The 27,241-nt window shown below is 43.3% G+C and overlaps 1 protein-coding gene across 1 annotated transcript in view; it reads right to left on the bottom strand.

The window, feature by feature from the left end:
* KLF3 (KLF transcription factor 3) overlaps positions 1 to 19,657 on the bottom strand; it is a 40,585-nt gene extending 20,928 nt beyond the window's left edge. The window contains exon 1 of the mRNA XM_081207893.1: positions 19,390 to 19,657. The gene's annotated coding sequence lies outside the window, so the exon portion shown is untranslated. The remainder of the gene's footprint in view (positions 1 to 19,389) is intronic.
* Positions 19,658 to 27,241: the final 7,584 nt, after the last annotated feature.

The following is a 27,241-nucleotide window of genomic DNA, read 5'->3' as shown; positions in this document are numbered from 1 at the left end:
GATTCCTGTGGGAGAATCTTAGTATTCCAGAATAGGACTAAGGAATACACACCAAATTTTATGATTAAAGGTAAATACTAGTAATCCTCCCTGCTCCCCAAAACCAATGTTAATTCTCCTTTAATTGCTAGGATGGGCCCTCAAATAACAAGTCCCAGTTGGCATTGCCTAAGCTCTGGGTAACAAATCTTACGAATTCTGTATCATTCCCAATTCACATTCCTGTAGCTCAGAGCACGCAAAACAGTTGTATTCAGATAGAATACAGCAACCGTTATTTCTGGAAAGGAAGAAATCCCCTTCATGTTACAATAGCGGGAACTAATTAGGAAAGGATCAGCAAAACGAGAGCTAAATCAAGCTTCAGAATGGATGGCACAATTATTTCTCAAAAGCAAAGCTTTTATTAAGTAGAACTCAGTTATTGTGCTCGTAGCAACTGTAAAGAGCCTAACACTGCCCTCAACAGGGGGAATCCTGCTCTTAATATTATACGTCGCCCATCTCAAGCTAATTATAAAAATAAAATTGCTTGCATTAAATATCATCCACAGTTGCCAAACTTGCCAAGAGTCAATAGGAAAAGCATTAAAACAACAGGAGTTAAAGAAATAATGTTATGGATGGATTTTACGTATCGGACCAATGAAATATTTAAAGAGGGCAGACAGTATGGCCACTTATTTCAAAGACATGAGAAGTAGCAGATTTGCTATGCATTTTTATACTCAACATGTGACTTGTTAAATCAGTGGCGGACTTTGGTCTTTAAAATTTCAGTGGTGCCCTGTGCAAGGCCAAAATTGGATGCCTCCCCACCTTTCAGTTATAGTTGCAAAGTCCTGCAATGCCCTCTAGTGTTGGCGCCCAGTGCAAACTGGCCAAAATCTGCCCCTGTGTTAAGCAGATAGGGCCATTAAGACAGTTCAGTAAAGCGTGAGAGGTGGCAGCTTAACAGCGACACAACTGCTGCCTAGAGAAGGAACTTCTTTTAAGCCTTTTCTTTGGTGATTGCTGCCCCGTAAAAAAAAAAAAAGGCAGATAGCCAGGATTTTAGTGTAGATGCAATTGGAGAGCAGTACATCCACCAAAAATAAAATACAGCAGCAAAGATAGGAGTTTGTGATGTAAACTCAGGCCCTATTTCATACAATCAAAGGTAATTTATTTTCTTTGGTTTGTAAACATTTTTAAAATTACCCTGCCAGTGCAAATAAGATATATCATTATTATTCCCAAATTTCAGTGGCGGAGATTGAGATATTTTTTGTGGCCCATAAGCTTTTGTTAGCATCTAAATAAATAATGCCAGCTTAAATTTTTATTTTTTAGAAAAAGCACATTGCCAGACTTAAGTCTTGCAGAATTGTGTGAATAAGCACTAAGGAAACAATTTTTTGAAATGTCAAAAGGTTATCTTTAAACTAATATGAACATGACATATAAACCCCCCAATTGCATGTTGCAGGTGGTTCATATTTTTTCCTGAGGCCGCAAGTGCTGAACAATACACTCAATACCTTACTTACTGGTAATCCTGTCCTAAATAACATGCAAGTTCTTAAGCACGACACTGTTTGTTTGTATCCATAGGTGGCGCTAAAAATATGCAACAAAGAACAATCCATTGTTTATTGCGGCAGATTTCACTGCAAGCATAGAATTCAACAAGTCGTTTTTTGAAATTCTCTCTGTATTTTGCCCAATGAATCAAAGGGAGCCTTTTCAAGGTAGACAGAAAGGTTCCAAAGGAAACGATACGAATGGTGAATCACACAACACCTCTGGAAACAAGAACATAGTGAACACTGGTAAAACACTGAGTCAATCCCATAACTGCTTTGGGTTTTTAAAAAAACCCCAAACCACCACCTAAGGAAGAGAGAAGAGTTATAACATAAAATCCCAAAAGATATTTTGTGTTCTTATATTGTGATTTTATGAGACCTGTGGTTATAGGGTGGCATAACAAATTTAATAAATAAAATAAAATAAAACAAGAACAAAGAGGACAACACAATTAATTTCAATCAGATTATTCCTAAACTCCTCTTCCAAGGACCCTTTGGCAGGAGCTGGGAGACAAAGGGAGGCAGTAAAATTTTCTGGTGTACACTGGGACAGGTTTGCCAATTGCCTTGAAAGGGAAACCTATTATTATCTTTCATGTTTATTTGGAATGAGAGATCACTTAGGCCAGGCATTGTGGTATCCGCGGCCAATTTCAGGTTAGGTGGACATGAAGGCAAAAGTTTCATTATCACCTTTAAGTTTTGCCTGATCAAGCAATTTAAGGTTGCAACTATGGAGCACATGACATCTTATGAAAAATTACAGGCAAAACTGATTAAACGCAGTGCCACCTGCAGCATTGTAATTCACAATATATTTTTGCTGCAGCCCCAGCTTACTGAGCCAACCCTGTCCTAGACAATATGCAGAGCAATGAATTCAGCCTAAGGATCAAGACACAATTATTAATAGTACTGCAGATCCTGACTCAAGATCTCAAGCAGAGGATTTCCCCGGTGCTCTAACCCCAAATGCTTTCCCCTTAAGGTACCAGATGCTAGGACCTTAAAAACATGCAACGCATGTGCTGTGTCACTAATTCTCCCCTCCCTGTGTAAGAAAAAAATTGTGCTCCATCAAGTCATATCCGCTCACCCACAATGATCGTGCTTTAAATATAACCCTTGCCAATAGCTTACGGTTTTGCTAGGTAGATGAAATTCTTTGATGAACAGACTTGTGAAGATTGTTTCAGCCTCTAAGAGTGGCTTGAACTTTTGCACTTCCGTCCTCTGTCGAAAAGTTTAACCACCTGAGCTATACAAGGAGGAGGACTGTGACTTTTCTTCAGTTTCAGTTTCTGCTTTTAGTAATGCAGTGCATTCTACAGACTTAGGGCTGGTTGATACAAGAAAAGGGTCTTAGCAGTGATTATTTATACCCATCGAATGCCAATTCACACATTTCTCCAAGTTTTGGTAGGAATCATGCGGAGGCCATTGGCAAAACATGAGATTCTTATATGGGTTGTATTTTTCACCAATGGTAAGCAGAAAATGTTTGGTTCAGGCCAGGCCAAGTAGATTCCTTGCACACGTCAGAAAGAGCTCTAACTCATTATGGCTGATGTGGAAAAACATTCCTAAACACTTATTTGGTGGTTTCAAGCCAGCTATCAGTGCTCATAATTATCTTTCCAAGACAGAGGTAAGGAGTAAATCTCTTCCCTTTCCAGTCCCATATTTACCAGAACCACCATCTGAGGTCCATAATCTACTTTCAATTGAGGTACTAGATGGAACCTTTCATGAACTTTGAAAGCAAATACAGCAGCTATTGAGACAAAAAAAACTGTAGGAACATGGGAGACTGAAGAATGAGAGGTGTATTGTTATTGACAATAGTACTGATAAAATGCCCCAATTCACAAAAAGTATTTTTTAAAAATGAGATCTAAGTAACTGAACAAGGGTAACTATATAAATAACTGAATTGTACCAAGGAGGACAAAAATATTGAATATTTTAGGGATAGTTATCTGGTAAAACAGTGAAGCTTTAACACTGTTCCACCAAAGAAGAGGAACCAAAGAGGAGGAACAAGTGGGAAAGAAGATAAATTACGGAACTACATTAAGGATATTCTGAGTATAGCGTCCAGTCGTAATGTGTCAATTTGCTTCTCTGTACACTGGGAATTCATATATTGCATATTTTGCAAGCCACTATAAATATTTTTTTAATTGTTGGAAGACAAAGCAGCCACAACAACCACCATTAACTATCTGGGCCACCACTTCAGAGGAGGTGCTAAATTTATACAAATCAGACGAGCTAATTTTGCTTTAAATATTTTATATAGGTAGAAGTATGTAGGCTATATGTAATATGAAACTACATAACTAGCAATGATGCAGTAATCAAACATTCGTGTGTGTGTGTGTGTGTGTGTGTGTGTGTGTTAACAAGCCACACAGTTTTATTTTCCACCCTCCTCCCAGCTGCTCCACCCTCTGGACCTTTGCCAAGGCAACTCGACTTGTCCAAACAGGACACACTTTGATAAAATTTTTGCTCACACCCTGTCCTTCGGTGAGGCTAGTGAAGCAATTGATTTCTCCATGCAAATAAGGACAGGTGCACAGTTAAAAGTCCAAGCAAACTTCTAAGGCACTTCCTGGAACTGTAACCTACTAGAAAAGAGAGAGAGCGTGTGCCAAGGAACCTGGATAAGGGAAATATAATTTATGCACTTGATTTAAAAATGATTAATCTTCCGACGGAGTCAGGACACGACCCAGGCAAAGTTAAGTACTTTGGAGCATGCTCTGACTATTCCAGCATGGAGATCCTATGGATTTCAACAGCACAGATTTCAACTAGATGTGTTATGTCTCATTAATTTCAATGGAGAGTTGGACTCAAATGGAATTTACTCCTGAGGAGGCCTGTTTAGGATTGCACTGTTAAAATGCTCCAGACATATTTTCATGTTCTCCTGAGGAGGCCTGTTTAGGATTGCACTGTTAAAATGCTCCAGACATATTTTCATGTTGTTGTTGTTGCTATTTATATAACATCCTATACCCACAGATTTCAGGGTGGCACACAACATAAAATGAAAATATGCAAAACACAAAATACCCAATTGAGACAAAGACAACTCAATAATCCCCCCTATTTTGCCTCATCAAGACTCTGTTTGTTTCTTCCTGCATGGATCAGCTTGGCTCCAAGCTACCTGAAAGTCTACCTTTCTCCCACATGCATCTACCCATCCTTTAAGATCTGTAGAGGGGAAACTTTATGGGGGCTGCTGCCTTCTAGCAGCACAGCACACAACACGGCTTTTTCCGTGGTAGCCCCCTGTATCTGAAACTCCCTGCCCTGAGAGGTTAGACGGCTTTCTCCCTCCTTGTCTATTCAATATCTGCAGATGTTGAAGAACCTTTTTGCAACACCTTTTGGCTCTACCGCTTGTTAGAGTGGGGTGTGTCTCTTTGCAGAAAAAAATATGCTCCCTTAGGTTTTATGCTGTGTTATTTTGCTGTAGTTTAGTTGACTACAATACAATTTGGCCGACACAGATGCCAGCCCTACACCAAGTTTACTCAGACAACATTATTTATTACAGGACCTAATCATGTCGTCCACATCATCAGGAGTCCATTCGCCTGTGAATATTCCAGAGTGAAATATACAATCACCTGCTGAGAGCACCTTTTGCATTACACATTGGACAAGCAGACAAGTCTCTACGCAAAAGAACAGATGACAAATCCAGCATGAAAAATGGAAATATTGAGAAACCCGTAGGGGGTTATTTCAGCCTCCCAGGACACCGTGATCTTAAGTTGACCACATCGGAAACCAAGAAACTTCAAAATGCAATGTGAAATTGCTGGATTGCAATATATCAAGAGGTTCAGTGCCATCACATGTGGACTGAACTGGCACAATATATGTTTTTAATCACACTCCCAAGTATTTAAGTGACCTGCCAATGCTAACACACAAACGTAATTTTATTTGTATGCTGTCTTTCCACAGTTCAAACCATGCTCAAGGCGGCTTACAGAATGGAGAGAAAAAACACATAACTGCAATATAACAAAAGCAGTCATTAGCAAGAAATAAACGTTAAAAAAAAATACACAACCCAACTCAACTATTTCCGCATAAATCATCACAAGATCTAAAATAAAGATACAAAACAGCCAACAGCAACGACCCCCTGCCAACAGAACCCTCCAAGCAAGACCCCCAACCTAGCACGTCCGACTCATCAACAAATATGAATGACCAGCATTAATAACACAATTATCCCTTTCTCTACTTGTCTACATTTCCTTTCCTTCTGATCTGTCTGCTTGCAAGTCTCTCCCTCTTTAAATCTGGGTAACACTTCATAAATCTGATGAAGAGGACACTAGTCATGAAGACATATTCCATAGCAAAGTGGTTAGCCTTTAAGATGTCAGAAGGCTCTTCCTTTCCTTCTTCAATTTCTTCTAGAAATTATACACTCATCAAAAACGCTGATGGTCTCTAAATGCACAAAACCTTTAAATGCTCTGATCAGGCTTATTTAGTAGCATTGTAAATGTTCTGCTACACACGGGAAGAAAATTCAGGACAACCACAAGGAGACACAATCTTGGTAAATATGTGGCAGAGCCTGCTTCTAGGAAAGGAGCCAGACATAGTAGAATAGAGTGCAGAGATCCAGCATCTACACATTTCAAGGCTATTCACCATTCATGGCTTGGTCCATACTATGTGGAAGAGGAATGCTGAAAAACTCGCCTTAATCGGTATTTCCGCATGTATGCAGGGATAAAGAAAATATCTTCCAATGGTGCTGGGAGGTTCCACTTATGGTTTTAAAAACTTGTGCCCCAAGTGCTGATGGAAGAACTTAATTTGGGCTTCATAAACTCTCCTGAAGTTTCAAAACTTCTAACATCTGCTTCCACTATCTCCGGGTTCTTATATCTCTAAGGCTACAATTCCAAGAAAGTGTTCCAGGAAGTAAGAGTGCTTCCAGGATGACAACTTCTAGAGCTACCTAGGCTCTGCAATTCTGGGTCACTGCACTTGTTGAAACCACCTCTTTTTGCAAGGAATGAAGAATGGTGCTACGATCTACACCTGAAGAGATTGTGCTTCTTCTGTTCCACCCCTTAAAAAAAGTAAACTTAAAAAAGTAAACTTTTTTTTGGGGGGGGGAAGGATGCCAAAGAAACGGAAGACCACAGGAGAACAGCAATTTTATAAATGAATGGACACAGAACTGAAATAAACACCTTGTGTAGAAGCACCCTAAGTCCCAGTGAAATCAGTAGGATGTATTTATGAATAAATATTTTTAGAACTGTGCGGTATCTTCAGAAGTTAGACCACAATTAGGTTTTTTCCTCCTCAGCTGAGAGAAGGCAGTGCCTGCACACTCCCCCCTGCCTATTTGGTGTCCAGAAATGGCCCCATAGAGATCAGACAAAGAGGAAAAACAGGTTAGGATTCCAACTAATCCTACCTAAGGATATTAGTGTCAAGTCAGTTGAGAAAGCACAACCTTACAACTAGAACTACTACCGTCTCTGGAGGATTAACATAGGTAAAGGTAAAGGTACCCCTGCCCGTACGGGCCAGTCTTGCCAGACTCTAGGGTTGTGCGCTCATCTCACTCTATAGGCCGGGGGCCAGCGCTGTCCGGAGACACTTCCGGGTCACGTGGCCAGCATGACAAGCTGCATCTGGCGAGCCAGCGCAGCACACGGAACGCCGTAAGCAGTCCCTATTTATCTACTTGCACCCGGGGGTGCTTTCGAACTGCTAGGTTGGCAGGCGCTGGGACCGAACGACGGGAGCTCACCCCACCGCAGGGATTCGAACCGCCGACCATGTGATCGGCAAGTCCTAGGCGCTGAGGTTTTATCCACAGCACCACCCACGTCCCTTCAGGAGGATTAACAGATAAACTTTAAAGAGTCAGGACTCACATGAGAGAAGTGTTGTTGTTTTTAAAGGTCCTTTTAGCACCAGACCATTCTATTCCATTTCAATTCAATATTTTTCTTAAGGGAAAAAAAAATTCTGTGACCTAAACCCAGCAGTTCACCATATATAGGATTTGGGTTAAAATTCTTCAGGGTATCTTGGGAAAGGGTACAGAGTGGATAAAAGAAAATACTTGCCTTTTCTTTGTAACTTGGGTCTTCAGCACGTGCTACGATGCCACTGTTTTCACCCAACTCTTAACTAGTTAACTATATTAAGCTTCACATTTGTATCAAATAGTTATTGAATCAGTACAGGGTGGAAATGAAGAGAAAAATAACAGGGTCTACGATGAGGGAAATAGGGTTGTCAATCAACAACAGCAACAAAAAGAAAAAAATTGCCACTGAATAACTGGTGAATAGATGAAAGAAATTTAAACAAATCTTCATATTGCGAAAACCACAGAATATGTGCCTTTGCAAGCTACTTAACAAAGTAGTACAGTGGTACCTCAGGTTACAAATACTTCAGGTTACATGCACTTCAGGTTACAGGCTCTGCTAACCCAGAAATAGTGCTTCAGGTTAAGAACTTTGCTTCAGGATGAGAACAGAAATTGTGCTCTGGCGGCACGAGGTCCCATTAGCTAAAGTGGTGCTTCAGATTAAGAAAAGTTTCATGTTAAGAACGGACCTCCGGAACAAATTAAGTACTTAACCCGAAGTACCACTGTATCAACAAGCAAAAGCTACCATGTTAGATAGAAAAGCTATTAGAATTTCCTTTCCACACCAGTAGCAAAAGAAGACTCACAAAATATGAACGTGTTCCTCAATGGATTGGCCCTACTGATTAAGTTTGGCTCTGACTGATGAATCAACTAAAGCTTTAGTTGATTAATATACCCAGTATAAATTGCAGGCACCCAAAAAAAAAAATAAAATAAATAAAACTGAGAAATTGGGAGAAAAGCAGGAAATCGCAGAGGACTTTAGCCTGCAACAGGAAAATGTTTCACGAAGACCCCACAAGCCTGTATTCTATTTAATGCGGAACAACTTTTAGCCTTACCAATACAAATCTGCTAGCCATATACAGGAATGGTATGGTAAAAAATGTAATAAAGTTGTAATACAGTCACACTCAGATGCCTAGCTATACTAGTTATTAATTCTACTATGATTTAGCTGTTTCCACTAAAACAAGCCATTGCTCTCACATGACCATGTGTGCAATTGCTATTGCCCCCATTTTTACATCTAACTAAACTTTACTGAGTGCCTCCTGCCATGGGACAATGTGCTGCCTTATCAGAGCAGACCCTTATCTGCCTTCCTGTCTCAGCGACTTCTTTCAGAGAAACAGAGACACAAAGTTGAGCAAGAAGAAAGAGCAGGCTTCTGAAAACAAGTGAGGTATATATAATGGCATGACAGTCTTTCCTTTCCAAGCAGAAGAGAAAGAGCAGCTTCTTTTAAGACTCAACTTTTCCCAATAATAATAATAAAATAACAAAAACACAGGAGATGTGCACAATCTAGCTGCAGTGATTTCAAGGGAATAACACCCAGCCCATAACAGGAGTGCTTCTGTTCAAGGATTCAGACCACCTGGAAAGGGAGCCTTGCAATGAATGCTATTCAGGTCTTGGGACAGGCAGGTGAGAAGGAAGAAAAGAAAAAGATGCCTTTCCTACAACATTCTTCATAATACTTTCCCCAGCCCAGTGGAGTGGGGTGGAAGTTTCTGGAGTGTAAGAAAGAAGAGGGGGGGGGGGGTTAAACCCTGTGATATACATCCCATTGACCCTCTACTCACCTTGTGGAGACTAGGAGAAGTTAGCAGCCTAGGCAGGTCACTTAAGCATCATAGATTTGTAGAGCTGGAATGGACCACCTGCAATGCAGGGACCCTTTCCTGTCCTTCTCCTTTTAATTTACAAATCACTTGGAGGAAGAGTCCCCCAAGCGTGCAGAAATCCCTACAATATTTTTTGATGGCCCTATTTGGCTTCCAAATTGGGGATCTTTGATAGCAAGCCATATATCATATCATATAATAAAATTACAAATCCCAGTACGTAAAGGTAAAGGGACCCCTGACCATTAGGTCCAGTCGTGGCCGACTCTGGGGTTGCGGTGCTCATCTTGCTTTACAGGCCGAGGGAGCCAGCGTACAGCTTCCAGGTCATGTGGCCAGCATGACTAAGCCGCTTCTGGAGAACCAGAGCAGAGCACAGAAACGCCGTTTACCTTCCTGCCGGAGCAGTACCTATTTATCTACTTGCACTTTGACGTGCTTTCGAACTGCTAGGTTGGCAGGAGAAGGGACTGAGCAACGGCAGCTCACCCCGTTGTGGGGATTTGAACCACCGACCTTCTGATCGGCAAGTCCTAGGCTCTGTGGTTTAACCCAAGTCCCTAATACAAATCCCAGTAGGCAGGCCTAACAGATAGCTCTTTGAGTCCCAACCAGGATTTCTATCCCCTAAAAAAACAACAACAATCAACCAGTCGCTCTTCTAGACAAGGGAAATATCTGCATTTTTACTCTGAGCGCTAAGGCATGCATATTAAACCATGCTTAATAAATCATTGTATTGAATTAGGCATCATATGGGTATTCCCCCTTCTCGGAAGCAATTTCCCCCCTCCCCTCTTAACTGAATTATACATTAGCCAGGATTTGAAACCAGACTTAAAGGTGGTTCTGAACCCCGTTTAAGCAGTAACCCTGGTTTAGTTTAAGACAGTAAGGGTTTTTATTAATAGAAGGGCAAAAGAAGCCGTCATCACCAACAGCCCCCAGTCCTCCACTTTCACTGCACAGTTTGAGCCCACTCCCCCCCCTCCTCCTCCCCCTGCCTGTTTTCCTGCTTTCTGCATTTTTGTGGCCTGGCCCAACCCCGTAACTCTCCAGGAGGAGGAAAAACCAGCTCCCCACCCACCCACCGCAAGCAAATTGCTATAGAAAAAAAAGGCAATCAGGTTGGGTGACAAGACCCACCAGCCCTCAAAACAGCCTTCTTTCCTAGCCAAACGGGACACAGCTACATGCACAGGTATTCGCTGCAATCTGCATAAACTGGTTTGTTTCACCCAACACTCACAACCAATCCACTGCAAGCAATTCAAAATATTCACACACCCCAGCCCCACCCCATGTTTACTCAGAATGGTGTCCCTGGCCCAATCCGAACTAATTCAAGGTGCTTTCAACCAATCACATTGCTGGTGCTGCAGTTAAAGAGACAGGAGCATAGCCAAAAGGCTTGAAAGCAGCTGGAGGAACAGGCAAGTCAAAGGGAGGGGAGAGAACCGAAAAGATCCAAAAGGCACAGATTTCCTTTCTCGTAGCTCAGAAAAGCTCAGCCCACCGCCCAGTCTTGATATTTCTGCCTCTGACACCTCCTTGACACTTTGCCCTCCCCAGTGGCAGACTTTGGTGATGGCGCCCTGAGCAAGGACAAAATTTGGTGCCCCCTCCTCAAAAATATTTCTTATTTTCACAATAATTCCTTTGGGTATGGTTGCTTTTTTAGGGTTCTTCCCAGTAGGTACCTGAATCAATATAGGCATATTATTATTATTATTATTATTACACCCCTTCGTCTTGATGCCCAGTTTGGGGGAACCACCTACACAACCCCTAAATCTAGGGCTGCTCTCCCCCTCCACTGGTAATCTAACCTCACCATCTCTCTCATCACCCAGTCCCTAGTTTTTCTCTTCCTCTCCACCACCACTTAAACACTGTTGTCTGTGTCAAGTGTATACAGTGGTACCTCTGGATGCGAACGGGATCCATTCCGGAGCCCCGTTCGTATCCTGAGTAGAACGCAACCCGCAACTGCGGGTCGCGATTTCCCGCTTCTGCGCATGACGTCATTTTGAGCACCTGCGCATGCGCGAGTGGCGAAACCTGGAAATAACATGTTCCATTACTTCCGGGTCGCCGCGGAGCGTAACCTGAAAATGCTCAACCTGAAGCATATTAACCGGAGGTATGACTGTACTTGTGTGTGCCTCTGGAGTCAAGTATGCTCTGCCTAGGGTGACCTGTGGCTCCACCAGCTGCTAGCTGGTCTCTTGGTACACTGTGTCCCCTTTGCCCTGCCAGCTCCAGTGCAAAGCTGCCGCCACCATTGCCAACATATCAATATAACCCTTGTGGTTAAGGAGACAGGAGGAGGAAAAATTGCTGTAAATGGGAGGGGCTGGAGTTCGGGAGCGCACAGTCCTACGACCATTCGTATGATCTTAACAGAGGTTAAGTGTATGTCTATCGCAACAATATGTGAAATCATTCATGCGAGTTTGGACTTTTGGATCTGAGCAAGATGTGAAAATCAGAAAGGAACATTACACAGATATACGTGAATTGTGAAAAATCAAACCAGGGAAGAGGAGGAAGAAAGATGACGGGTATGGAAAAACGATTAAATAAGCTTTTTTGTGTGTGTCTCTCTTCAGAGAAGCAATTTGGTCATTCTCTGATGTGCCAAGGCTTTTAAACTACTTGCTCACCGCATGTACCAGACAGTCACACACACATAATTTCCATTATGGCTAACCTTAGTATTTAAAACATGCAGGACTTCTAGCGTTCTGTTTGGCTTACATAACTGTTAGGATAGCTACCCTTGGAATATATCAACAACTGTTATTAAAAACCCTATAAGGAAGCCCCGGCACTAGATGGAGCCTTAAGACAGGCAAGAGTTAAATTTGTTCCTTAACCCTGCCAAATGTCAAATTATGAATTGGAAGCAATAAACCTTGAAATGAAAACACAAAACTTCAATGCCAGCTACACAGAAGAGCTTCCTGCTGGATAGAAGCATTGGCTATTACAATAACCTGTCTTTCCAAAATATATGACTTAATTATAAAGTATGTCTCAGAAATTATGTATCTTTGACTTACAATGAATAGCAAAATCACCTACACTTACAAACATTAGCTTCAAATACCTGATTTTAGTTCACTGCAAAGAACAGTCCTAATAAATAAATATGCAAAAGTCCAGTTATTTTTATTTTAAAAAAGAAAAAGCAACGGCAGTGTAGTATTGAAGGATGGACCAGGTTGATATGTGATCATTAAAATGATCAACTATGTTATGCCTGACTAAAGCATATACAAAATTAGCTATTTCCCAATATCATGGTTGATTAAGGGGATTAAAATAGTGAAGCAAGATGATAGCCTTCAAATTTCTAAATTCTAAACTTGTTCACTGACCAGTATCCACACTATGGAAGGCACTAGTCAGGTGTAGCCAACGTAGTGCTGTCCAGATGTTGTGTATCTCAACTCCCATCATCCCTGACCAATGTCCATGTTAGCTGAAGGTGTAATCCAAAACAGCTGGGAAGCACCAGATTGGCTACCCCTGCATAGAATTCAGGCGAGAGTCACAGGCTTCATTGCTTATCTGCCTCAAATTTATTTGCCTATAGAAAGCTTATCACACGGGGGACAAAGTATTTTAGCATACCCTTCTCCTTAATATGCTTATAGAAAATGAGCAGAAGGTTCTTTTTTAAAAGGGGAGAGGGCAGGAATGTGTATTTAAATAGGCATCCTCCATCTGCATGAATTGGTATGATCCTAGGAGACTAAGTACATGTTTTTTTCTGAATTTGCAGAGGGCTTATAATCTAGTATTCCAATCCTTAACACAGAGGAAGTATAGAATATACAGTGCTAAGAAGACATTCCTTTTTTACACTTGGAGCTGCTCTGACAGCTTGTAAGCTACAGTATTTCAGCTGATGATTTTGTTGGTCTTTATTAACACGATGCACAATTTTAATATTAACCCAATGAGAAATCTAATATCTTTGCAGGAAAGCAGGTTTTTTTTCCTTTTTGCGAATAAAAACTTACCAAAAGATTAGCTCCTGTTATATACACAAATAAGTTCGTGAAATCCGTACTTCTGAGAAGAAAAAAATGCAAAATACCATAAGTGTATCTCTAAGAAGAATGGGCACAACAACCTAAAGTTACTAAATTTCCCACATTGATCTCAGTTGAATGGGAAACGCTTGCTTGAAATTAATGGAACTGAGGGAATATTTAACTTCGGCTAATTGTGCCATATAAGCCCCAATCCAGATCTTATTACATGTAGTTTTGCATGACCAGTTGCACCAGAATGTGGTTGCAGATGTGCAGCTAAATGAGCATCCTGCTGAAAGTAGTATCATGCAGGTAGATAACATCTGCATCCAGATGTGTATCCAATTTACACCAATGGCCCTGTTCCAACGAATGCTAGGCATGCAAAAAGCCTGCTTCCATGCCCAAACCTCCTTATCTGGGTAAATACAGAATACTAGTTAGCTATGAAATGATCCATCAGTAGTAAATCATAATAATAATAATAATAATAATAATAATAATAATAATAATAATAATAATAAATAATAAAAACAGATGGTCAAAGTTCTCTTTCTGAACTTCCTCTTGGAACATTTTCTTTCTCCCTCTTTCCCTTGTGAATGCATCCTTGCTTCCCAATCGGATACACTATTTCATTCAAACGAAGAATGCTTAGTTTTTCACATTGCAAAGAGAAATTTTAATTCCCTGCTTCACATGCAGATTAGGAACACTTCCATGATGTGCACAGAGATCTCTTTTACTAGGGTTTTAAGTGAAAAGGCTGGACAGTCATTTTCCATGAGTGGTTCGGGAAGATGACAAACTACTTTATGGCAGAAAAATTCTGGAGTTAAAATACGGAGTGCCTCCAAACATTATTAATTTCCCAATTCTATGAAACATTTTGCTTTGGGTAGGGGTTAGGCTTCCCCCATCATGCCTAAAATGATGAACGTGAAAGGCTTTGATCACTTGAATGTATTTTACATATTTTAAGTACCATTTTTATCACCACCATAGAGAGGTAAAGCTTAAACAAAACTATGATGTTTCCTAGAAAAAAACCTTCCAGAACAGATGTTGAATTTACATGCATTAGTGAGTGGTCTGCTTTTTTTAAAAAAAGAAAAACTTTTAACATTCATGCATTTCAGCGAAACTACTTCCAATTCACACCACTGCTTCCCTCCCCTTCTGGTCTCAAAAACCTGTACCTCCCCACTCCCAGCAAGTATCCTTAATTGCGCGCTGTAGCGCAGAATGTGGGAGTTTAAATGCTAACACAGGCTGCTTAGGCAATCGCTGAGTGTGTAGAGACATGATAATTCGCTGGGTGGAGACTGGGAGTTGTAGGGCAGTGACAAGGGGTTGTGGCTGGGCTACTGATCTACCAGAAAACAGCCCGAAACAGGAAAGAGCACACATATGCTACTTGGAATGTATGACGCAAGCCCCAGCCTTGAAACAAAGAACAGGAAACGGCTCTGCTGGCTCGGCTGGAAAGAAAGCACAGAGAAACATTTGGGTGGCCTTCCCTGACCCCTATATTCATGTGCAGCTGGGATTTAACAAACAAACAAACAAGCAAGCAAAGTGGGTGTAACGTGTAAAGTGCTTGGTCTCTGGGTGTGAAAAAAACAACCTGTCTCTATACCGCAGACCTGCCCTTGACAAACACCAGACTAATATCTATATGGGACAATATAACCACTGAGATATGAAAGCTGGGAGCTAAATGGCACCTTAAACCTAGGTTATGGGTGCCGCAACCGAATGTCTATAACAAGAATACAAGGTTGAAAATGAATGAACTGCAGCTAAAATATCATATTCCTTTTTCACATGGTCTAGTCCTCACCTGAAGGCTGCAAACCACAAAGCTATACTTCCCCTGCCCACCCCCCTTATGAGGGTCCTTTCTCCAGTCCTCAGAGAGTGGCTGGAAGTGGAGAGGCAGAAAAAGGTCCTCCTTTCGTTCCAGCAGCGGGAGTTTTAATCTGAAATCTAAGGCACAGTACTACTTCCAAAGCTCAGAAACTGCTCACATTAATGAAATTCCCTGTTGCAAAATGCGCCTAGAAAAATGGGAGTTTCAAACGCTGACCACAACATGCAATTTCCTTTGCACCCACCCTTTCCAGACAGCTCGGAATAATTAACTCTGGACTTCCCAAGCATTCTCCTTTTTTAAAAAAATCCTGAAATACAAATGCAAACTTTGTTATCAAGGGTTGAGGTGGACTCTTGCGCCCAATAAAGTATCCCCCCCAAAAAAAGAACGAAACCAACAGCCATTATTTTATTGCACTTTCTAGCCTCCTTTCTCTACTTGTACAAGATCTCCTTAATATGAGAGGTCATTACAAACAATCTGGAGCTCCAATAATAGTGCCTAAAATTTATTGAAAATAAAAGTTGACGCACCAGACAGCAAGCTCAAGTCACAGCTTACCATGGTTCTGCAGGCTGCAAGCAAGTAGAGTGAGGCCACTTATGCTACCCTGGTCTTTCTGCTACTGTGCTAACCCATGTCTTGGCTTAGTGTGTCAGCTGAAGCCAGACTCATAGTTTAGTTCTCTCCAGGCTAACCATGAGCCGTAATTAAGGTTTGTCCTATGGTTTATGGCTCATGGTTTGCCTATGAGAGCTTGGTCACGAGCCCATGTTTTAATGAGACGCTAAGGCAAACCATGGCTTAGCTCAGCAGCAAACAACCAGGGAGGATCAAAGTGGTGGTTGCACTAAGTGGCATACATTTGCACTAAGTTTAGCATGTTGCATGAGCCAGATCATTGTAAGATGAAAACACTAGGACATATGGTGAGATTATTTGGCTATCACAATAAACCATGGCTCAGTGATGACAAGAATGAGAGTCAGAAAGTCTTGGATGCTAGTTCCGATTAAATGACAAGTTGAGGCCGATTGAACAAATGGTGGTTTAAATTTAACCATGGTTTGTTTGAAACAAGCCAACTTCAAACCATGGGTTATGAAACTGTCTTTGTTTGAAAGAAAATAAAGTTAGGTTTAATCACATTATATGATCTGGATGTGATGCTAAAATGCAGTTAATCAAAAGCAAAAACTTCCTCTTGGAGTTGCGGGGAGCAAAGGGGAGAGGGGAACCGTAAGTGTCCAATGCTTGCTCCCATTATGATAGCTATGAACCCACAGATGGGCCACAAAAACCTCCAGAAAAATACCTGTTGCCCATTTTATATCTGGTTGATTTCTACATATTATACTACTTTATATGGCATTCATATTTCACATATTATGAACTAGATCAGTAGAACAGGTCATGCAGCCGTCGACTATGCCTGATGCAAGGGATGTCCTATATTCTGTTGGCAAGCATCGTAACAACTAAGTTCAGATTTGAACTTTGATTTGGGTCTCAATCACTAAACTTGCTGCTACAGATTCCTCTTAACACTAGGTCTAGTCTCTGTTTGGACCCATGTTTGGATATGGTTGCTCCTAAAAGACATGCATTTTCTAATCAGAACACCAGTTTTCAAATCTTCAGAAATTGGCACAAACTCTATTTACCGTGCAATTCTGTAACGTTTACTCAGAAGTACCACTGACATCAATGGGGTTTTCTCCAAAGTGAGTGTGCACATAGAATTACAGCCTTAGATTGGCACAAGTCTTCCCCCTCCACCAAAGAAATAACATTCTGTGAATGTTACTAGTTTATAATAACTTTGGTGTTTGCAAAAACAGGAAGGCAGAATAGTAGGGCACACTTACAACCAGGTTTTCTATTTTATTATTATTATTATTATTATTATTATTATTATTATTATTATTTATCATACTACACAACTGTTATTCTCAGATATTATCTTGCTTTTTTGTTTATCAGTATAAAATTCAGTCAAAGCAAAAAGTCTGCTTAGATACCTTCGCTTTAGTGAGGAAGGGAGCCGAAGAAAGAGTTTATCTGAAAGCATTCATATTACAAAACTGACCAACACATTTTAAAGCCTAGTGGCCAAAGTTAGGTTGATGTACATTATTCCTAGGTCAAATTGTTGATCTTAACCAAATCCAAGTCTGGATCATGCAAGCAACTCATTAGGCAAGCTATGGGAAAAGTTCTCAAAACTATGGGAAAAAAGTTACACCACATTTTTTTTTTGCCTTTTATCGAAAATAACACTTTTGTGGACTCAAAATGTTTCAAAGTACTGAATCTATGCAAGGTTCCAATTTCTCCAACAACCAGTCAAAGGTGAGCCCTGTGAACGGTGGCACTTCCTGCCACACACACAAAAGGCCACACACACAACTGTGCAAGAGATGCTGCACACACACACTTCAGTTGAGAGATAACTCTGCATAAGAATAAAAATGGACAAAGTGAGAGTTTATGAATTGCTGCAGTAAGAAGAAAGCTAAATGTTAATCTAAATCGAAGTGAGTTGTCTGGTGAATTTTACCACCATTTCCTAAATAAAAACTGTGGATTCTTGCTAAAGTTATGTTCCATATGGAAATTAATACAAACATCCAAGATAAGCAGTAATGTTTTAAGCACAAAGAAAGCAACTTTCAGGAAGGAACGAAGCCAAGTGCTGGTGTCCCTTTCAATTATGCACAAGACTCTTTTAAAAAAATTGATCACCAGAACCTAGGTGACTTTGGAAAGTGTGTGAATGTGTTTTTAAAAAACAATAAAATGGGTATACACTGCTCTCTGTGAGCCACTGAGGATAAAATGTGGACAGGCTACTCAATGCAGTTATTCAGCAATGCAATTATTCTTATTGTAAATCAACTGAAAATACACATGACATCTCCATTTTTCTATGCATGTAATAGAAAAAAAGCAACAGACTTCATGTTCAAACTTACGTTGTGCACATTAAGTTTTCTTTCCCAAACTGCAACTAAACTGGTGATTGAAATAGAATTATTTATCACCTTCTTTTTTGGTGGGAGGGAGGGGAATGACCTCTAAACAGTAGAACCTTAAGAGAACATCTCACATTGCATATCAATGTTACTTGACTAAGTACAGAACCAAAAAAAGCTATACAAATGTGTCCTCTTCTCTAGTTTGGTATGTAGTATCTAGAAACGGACATAATTCACACATCTTGATATATGCTTCTCATTTTCCCTTTCTTGCTCCCATGAAGAGATAACAAAAGCAGCAACCCCCTGATCAACTGACACCTTAATTATTTAAATGGCAGTTCTCCAAGGATGTTATGATGCAGAGCATCCTATGCAGCAAAGACCGAAATAACGTTCAGGGAACGCAAAGAAACACGGAGCAACGTCCTTTCCCACTTGGGAGGGAGAAGAAAAGTATCCCGAGTCTAGTTAGCGGCAAACTCTTGTCGAAAGAAAGCAATCCAGTAGCTCCAGGTGTTTTCTTTTTTAAAAAGCCCCTCAGGAAAGCTGCGGCAGATGGGATCTTTGTTCGACGGCTCCCCTCCCCAACAGCTCCAAATGACAGGAGGAACGGTTCGTGTTTCAGAAGACCGGGAACAGAAAAGCAAGAGGAGGGAGACACACGAACACGCACACACCGCAGATCGGGAAAACACCCGTGAACGCCAAAAGCTGCGGTGTTTCTTCAGCTTACGGGGCAGCGGCGACTCCAAATGGCAAGGCGTCGCTCTCCCACCACCCCCGGGGGGTGGGTGGGTCATGAAGACAGATCCCAAGACCCCCCCCTCGCTGCCCCACAACTTTTGCAGCTGCACAAACACTCTGGCCGAAGCGCCCCTAAGTCCCCTGGCCGGGCCGGCGCGTCCGCCCCCGCGCCAAACAAGAGCGCGCGTCCAGGAGCCTCTCCATTTCCCCCCTCGCTTGAGGAGCACCTTCCCTCCGGCCTCCCCGCTTCCCCATCCCTTCTCCCAGACACCTCTCGGCCGCCGCCGCCGCCGCCGCCGCCGCCACCAGACACGTCGCTTTCCTCAGCCGCCACCTTTGCCTCCTCCCCTTCCCTTCGCGCGACTTACTTTTCTCCCCTCTCTTAACTTGTCCAAGAAACCGAGGCGACGACGCCACCGCAAGAAGTTTGCTGCTTGAGTCGGCGGTGCTGTTGTCGTTCTCGCTGGTAGCGGGAAAAACCCTCCTTCCCTCTCTTTTTCCGCCCTCGAGGGGGAAACCCGGGGGTTTCTCTCTCTGCCGCTTGGCCGCAGGGGCGTTTAGTCCGTCGGCGGCGCGTCCGTCTGTCAGCCCGTCGCGCCTCTGCCCTCGCCTTCTGCTCTGTCTCTCTCCTCTTCTTCTTCTTCTTCCCCCCACCAAGCTCCAAGGCAGGCTCCTGGCACTAGGCAGCGCTGTCACATGACGCCGGCGCCGCTCGCTCTGCCAGGCTCCCTTGGCCGGCGGGGTAGCTAAGAGGGCGGGCAGGAGGGAGGGTCAGGGAGGGGCGCGCGAATCACTCAGCCAGCCAGGCGGGCGAGGCGGGCGAGGCAGGCCGGGCGTGTCCCCTCTCCGCCGCGCTGGGGCGGAGGCCTCGGCGCACCGCAACCCGAGTCAGGGGTCGGGGCGAGGCGAGGCGCTCGCTGGCACTCCGCCTCCCTGCCTCCCTCCCTGGCGCACAAACAAGTCGGGCGCGCACCGACTCTTCCCTTCCCCCGGGAGGCAGATACGAGAAGGCGGCGCCTCGCACAAGTTGGCCCCTAATTACCTCCCTCCCTCAGAGGACGAGAGAGAGAGAGAGAGCGGGAGCCGCCCCGCTGACAAACTCGCCATTCCAGCTGCGGCGCGCTTCGCCCGCCCGCTCCCCTCCCTTCCCTCCTTCCCCGTCTCTTCCTCGTCCCTCGCCGGGGCCAAGAGGCGTGTGCGCCTCTGGCACCCGGCTCGGCAGGGAACGCACGCAACGCGCCCTAGCGCGCGCTCCCGCCCTCCCTGCGAGCGAACCTGCCGCGGCCAAAAGCAGCAGCAGCGACCCCACCCCAAAAGAAGGGCCCGAAGGGAAGGAAGGGAGGTGCTCGCTCGCTGACAGAGGCGGAGGGAGGAGGACGAGGCCTCAATTGTCTCGGGCACGAAGCCCAGAGTGGACGGCGCCGGCTTCGCGCGTGGCTTGGTTAGGGCCCCGGGCCTGAATGAGGGGTTGTTGTCCTGGTTTAGTCAGGGCTCAGCTGGGGCAGCTTGGGGCGTTTTAGGACAGGCGACCTACGTGGCAGTTCCGCTTCTGACTTAAAACACAGCAAGCCAGGGATCGCGTCCAAAGCCGAGGTCGCGTGTAGTCAAAATACACTGGGTGCAGTGGAGGGTGGGATTGCCAAAGTGGCTTTTCCCAGATGCCCGACCCCTTGTTTGGTTTGTTTTTATGCCAAAGCTGAACACGCACAAGTTAAGTGCGCAGAAGTTGTGGGCTTGCTGGGTAATAAACGGCTGCTACTTTTTAATGGTACCATAAGCAGTTGCTGGCAGTGGGTCCAGGCCCCTTGCATAATTCATCTCTGTGGGGATGTGTTGGCTGCTTGAAAAGTTTGCAGCATAGCCCCCCAACCTGTGGCGAGGCGGTGCTCCCAACCATCACGCTGTGGTAGAGTTGGGGATCCCATGGTCTTCCACTTATCAGCCCCAGCCAGAATGGCCAATAGTCTGGGATGCCTGAGGTTTCCCAGTACCATTTGGCAAGCTGGATTCACCACCTTTGCAGTACTGACTGGCTACCACCCCAGCCAGTTGCCTGTATGAAGAAGTCGCCAAATGTCACATCTGAGAACAGCCAGATCCTTCAAAGCTGCACGACATGTAAGCTAGGGTCTTTTACTCCGTGTGCTAGGAGCAAGTTCTAGGTCAGGATGTCTGAAGATGAAGACACATGCCTTCTAAAGTGTGGTGGTTCAAACATCTGTTCCAAGGCAGAGAATGTGTGTTCAAATCACTCCACTAGACTTTAAAGTTCCGATTCCAGAAAATAACCATTGAGCTTTAGAGTGCTCCAAGAGCACTATTAAGTAAATCACAGTGCGCTCCAATAACATCATTGACTTTCCTGGACTTCTCAGAGCCATTGGAACCTGATAGAAATTGTATCCTTCTGGTCTGCCTTGCTCAGATGGGACTAAGGGGCACTATAGTGCGGTTCTGTGCTTTCTGCTGCTTTACCCCATGCCGCTGGCTTGCAGGTTGCTGCAAGGTCCCATCTTGCCCCATGTGCTATTTAACACCAACGTTAAATCTCTGGAGCAGCTGAAAATCTGGGGTGTGGTGACATCCAACATGTTTGCAATATTCAGCTCTGTTTCTCCTGTCGTTACAGTCTTGGGATAGCAGTTGAGTTTCTGAACAAGTCTGGGCTATGGTTATTGGGGGATGATATTATTTGAGAGTAGTTGTGCAGTTTGTTCTGCATTGCCCTTTCCCACATCAGCCTGTTCTTTCATTCTGATAATCTTCAGAGGCTCTGTTTCATATGCCTATCCGCCAGAGGTTTAGGCAAGTGGTTCCATGAGATAGGGTCTTATCAGAAGATATTCCTGTGTTGCGAAATTTCCTCCCAGGGGAGATTCTCATAGCTTCACCCTAGCACTTCACTGGCAAAGCCGGGGGCGGGCATGGCAGGTGGGGGGGGGAACGACAGCACATAACAACGTAGCTTACATTCCTTCGAACATTTATGGAACATTTATGGGAACATTGGCTTCTGCTGGACACAGAAGTTGGATGGGAGTGCCTCTTTTCTGCGCACTCTAGAACTTTTAATTTGAGAAGGCAGGCCTTCAGAAGTTCACATGGGATAGGTGCTGCTGCCAGAGTGTACGAGACGGTCAATTTGGGGTGAAGAGGAGAGGGAGAGATGGGCGTGAGGATGAATGAGCAAAAACAAACATCCTGGGAGCTCCCCCCCCCTTTTAACCTCCTGCCATCTCATTTCCCCCCAGCCATCCCAAACACAAATGGACCACATTCATCCCTTTCTCCTTGTGGGCCTCGAGCCCCCATCTCCTAAGGGAACCCTTGCCAGTTGCTGCTTTCAGCATCTATGGATGCCTTTTTGAGTCCAGGCTGTGTCTGCTGGGCAAAATACTCCCTGGATGGGTCATGAACCCTTGTCCCGGGAAGCAGAGGCAGACTTTGGTCTTTCAAATGTCAGCAGCAACCTGTGCGAGCCCAAAATTCAGTGCTCCTCACCACCTCTAACCTTCTGTTCTGCTCAATTCATCATGTCATAGTTGCGGTGCCCAGCACCACCCCCTGGGTTCGACACCCAGTGTGGAGGAACCAGTTGCGCTGCCCTAAATCGGCTTATGCAGGAAGGCTATGTGTGCTCTCTGCAGTCATTCTGCCCAGGGAGATGTGTATCGGATGCTCAGCTATGTATCTTCTCCTTCCTCCCCATTGGGTGTTATGCTCATAAATCGCCACTCCTGGTGTAAAGGAACTTGAAGATTAGTTTATCGTTCTGTGCTGTCATTTTGTTATTATGCCATGCTTGGTTATGCTGCGATGTAAACTGCCTTGTAGCTCATTCTGTGGACGGGCAGGGTATGTTTTAAATGAATAAAATGAATAATTCCGGCAGAACATGTAGTCCACTCCTAATATTGGTTGATCAGTGGGAGAATTCGCCAACAGTGATGTCAGAAATGATGCCATTGCCCATTCCCTGTAACATGGAAGGTTATAAATTAGGAATACTTAGATTTTGTGACTTCCTAACCTTGATTTGCGTATAGTTAAAGCCATGGTTTTCCCAGTAAGTGGTGTATGGAAGTGAGAGCTGGACCATAAAGAAGGCTGATCGCTGAAGAATTGATGCTTTTGAATTATGGTGCTGTAGGAGACTCTTGAGAGTCCCATGGACTGCAAGAAGATCAAACCTATCCATTCTGAAGGAAATCAGCCCTGAGTACTCACTGGAAGGACAGATCGTGAAGCTGAGGCTCCAATACTTTGGCCACCTCATGAGAAGAGAAGACTCCCTGGAAAAGACCCTGATGTTGGGAAAGATGGAGGGCACAAGGAGAATGGGACGACAGAGGACGAGATGGTTGGACAGTGCTCTCAAAGCTACCAGCATGAGTTTGACCAAACTGCAGGAGGCAGTGGAAGACAGGAGTGCCTGGCGTGCTCTGGTCCATGGGGTCACAAAGAGTCGGACACGACTAAACAACTAAACAACAACCACCTTGATTTGTACTGTATCTGCAGTTACCACTTCACTATTTCTAAAAGAAAGAACACAGAAAAATAATTTATTCCAGTCATAGGGTAGGTTTGCCTGATTTCTTTTTTTACAGAGATTTTTTTTACGGCATTTTGCATTCACCTTATGATAGCTATCTAAATGCTTCCCAGCTATGTGCATGGTTCAACAACATGTGACTTCAGCTCAACTTGATTTTGAGGGCAAAGTTCAAAACATGCGCAGAGAAATGATTCTGATTTGGGAAATCTACTTGTAACCTTTAGTCAATGTTGTTTGTATTCTCTCCCTGGCAGAACCACTAGGCACAGTAATTTACCAGTGTAGTTTTCTGTGCCTACTTTTGTTTTATTCCCAATGTGTACAGGGTAATTAAAAAAGAAAAATCCCATTTTTATTTTTGGGTAGCCAATGTGGTGTACAGTGGTTAGTGTGTTAAGAGTAGGACTGGGAGATCTGTGTTCAAATCCCCAGTAACTATGAGTCTTTTAGCTCAATTTAGCTCACAGGATTGCTGGGAGGTTAAAGTGGGGGAGACTATATATATATAAAACTATAGATTTGATAAGCTAAAAGGTTTGATAGAAGTGGAAAAAATAGATGTAGTTATGTCTTTGAGATTGACTACTCCTAGATGCCCCCAGAGCAAAGAAGCCCAAATATTTACCCTTAGTATTCTGACGTATATAGTCTTAATTCAATCAGCAGTGTATTTGGGGTTTTTTATGTTGCAAGGATATTCCAAAACCCAAAGTGACATTACAGAACCATACTCTGAACTACATACTTAAGTGGGGTTAATTTAGAAAATGAGGAGTACTCTTAAGAAGAGCAAGGCTCTTGGAATTTGTGGCCCAAGTGATGTGGCATTGCAATGATTAGTTTTGCATGATGCTTGCTATTACACGGCACAGGAGGTGTGGCAGATAATCTGCAAATCCTGTTTCACTGCACGTGATTAATTAAATGCAGGAGCCACAGTGCATGCAGCTGCTCCAAAAAAACCAACTTGATTGGTTTGCTTTGGTTAATTTCTGGACATATTGGTCTTATATTGATCCAAGCTTGGAGTCAATTTTCCGCAAAGCCACAAGCAGGTTGGTCTCTTTTAATCTGTTCCTCATATCAGAACATTAACGATGCATCATGCAAGGCTACCAAGAGCAGCAAAACGAGCACTACAAAATACGTTGCACTCTGGAAAATGCAGGCAGAGCTCTGTTCCTCTATTCAGGTCCTAGTAGGGAGCTTCCCTGTATGTAAAGGACATAGCTTCCTAGGAGGGGAACTAAGGGGAAATGCAGCCCACATAACTTCCTCGTTCCTTCTTCATCCTGCTCTGCTGTGTGGCAAGGCTCAGCTAGGGTGTAAGACAAGGTGCGGTTTGGGATGGACACAAGACTGTACCCTGGAGAACATAGAGCTCTGAAGATGCTTCAGCAAGGAGGAAGTTATTACAGCCTTTTTATAGCACTAGCTGTGCTCCTATGGTGCTGGAGGAGACTCTTGAGAGTGCCATGGACTGCAAGAAGAACAAACCTATCCATTCTTAAGGAAATCAGCCCTGAGTGCTCACTGGAAGGACAGATCGTGAAGCTGAGGCTCCAATACTTTGGCCACCTCATGAGAAGAGAAGACTCCCTGGAAAAGACCCTGATGTTGGGAAAGGAGAAGGGGACGACAGAGGACGAGATGGTTGGACAGTGTTCTTGAAGCTACCAGCATGAGTTTGACCAAACTGCGGGAGGCAGTAGAAGACAGGAGTGCCTGGTGTGCTCTGGTCCATGGGGTCACGAAGGGTCAGGCACGACTAAACAACAACAACAGCTGTGCTCCAAGTTGCTGCTCCAAGTGGCCTAGCCTTCTTTAGTAATCTGCAGCGGAGTGGGAGAAGCTCACTTATTTGATGGTCTTCTATAGAGGACTCCTCGGATGACAGTGTTTCATCCTTAGGCCAGTGGTGGGGGAAGTCCTGGCCCCATTAGGTAGGCTGGTCCTGGTCCTGTGTGACCTTCAGGTTTGGAGCTCTCACCTCCGTCACCTGATGAAGAGGAACACAACTCTTGGTCCTTGAGCTTTTCTGCTTCCCTACCCCTCCAAACCTGTTGAGTTATTTCTGTCCTTGGAGCTCCAAGTTCCAGAGTTCTCAGGTCAATTCCTTTCCTCCCTGAAGAGGAGAGAATGTCAAAAGAAAATGTTATGTTTCCTGCAGTGAAATCCTATGTCAACGGTGTTTCCTTTCGCCTGCTTGGAATCCGCTGCCTCTTGATTTCCTTGGGTCGCTGTTGAGTTGTAGTATTATGAGAGAAAGGAAAATACTTTTGCATCCATTCCACCACCGTTACTAATTCTGTATCATGCCCCCTGCCTTTAGTGGTCTTTCCCCCTAAACGAGAAAGCCACAAACGCGTCAGCATTTTCTCATACACAAGGTATTCCAACCGCAATCACAATGGCGATCTAGCTGCTCAGACTTTGCATGTTTCTCACTCCTAGGTTGTACAGATGATACAAATGTCCTAGCTAGAAGGCCAGTTCTTAATTTGCTTTATTTGCAGACCAATTCATGGGGCTTTATGTATGTATATATGTTCTATCTTAAACATTCTTTTTTATTTTAATAATTTGTATTACATTTTCAATTTTTGTAATCACAATATCCATACATACATCACTAAACTTAAACCTTGCTCTTAACAGAGCATCAACCTCTTCCCGCCCCTCTTCCTGACTTCCATATATATTTACTTTAATCTTAGCATTTTTATAACCACTTTTTTACCTTCTATCTCATTTTTATATTTCCCCTTGTTAAATGTAAATCACTTCATTTATGTTGTCATTACGAAACATTTCAACTCAAAACTACAAACGTTTTCAATGCATATTTTATCTTGGTTCACCAAACCATTCTGCAGGCATCAGAGCCCTGCAAAATCTGACTCACAGTCTTGAAAAATATTGCACCTATGCACTGGCACCGTCGTAAAAAAAATGATTGTAGCAAAGGATGTCTGCTGACAGATTATATATCATACGATCAACTGGCATTATTGAAATATGTTGCTCTTAAAACAAAGCATGATTTTATGTCATGCATCTATAAATACTTATTTATTATTATTTTTAACCAACCTTCTCATTCAGTGTCCAAAGAACACATCTCGTTAGGGTGTTGCATTGATAATGCTGTGCTGTTGCTACATAGCTATGCTCAGATATAAGGTGCAATAAAATTAATGCCACTAATTATAGCTATGGTTCTGTCTTCCTCTATGCAGGTCACCTCCCACTGGTTGCACAAAACAAGTGAAACCGAGGACAGGATTATCAAGTCATGCAAAGCCACCAAGAAATGTGTCAGATGCTCCTGCTGAATGCAACAGGAGTTTCTCCCTTGAAGCACTCCTTCCATATTTTGATGGTAATTTCATGCATATAACTGGAATTACAGCAGATTTGCACTAGTATAAACAAGTGTGGATTTGAGTCCTCCTTATAAAGAAATCTTTTGAAAAAACTGCCTCGTCTGATGAATACCAAAGTCATCACTGTTGCTACTGATGGGATGACACCTCCCAAGTTAGTTACCTGCTGTGTGTGTTGAGTCCCAGGCACCACAGAGGTAGATTTATGAAGGCCACTGGCTCATAACCTCGACTTATTTTGGCACAACAACTTTTCAAGCGCTCATATGGTAGTGT

Source organism: Podarcis bocagei, assembly GCF_964188305.1.
Source record: "Podarcis bocagei genome assembly, chromosome: 9".
NCBI lineage: Eukaryota > Metazoa > Chordata > Lepidosauria > Squamata > Lacertidae > Podarcis > Podarcis bocagei.
This window is presented reverse-complemented; position numbering and strand designations above follow the sequence as displayed.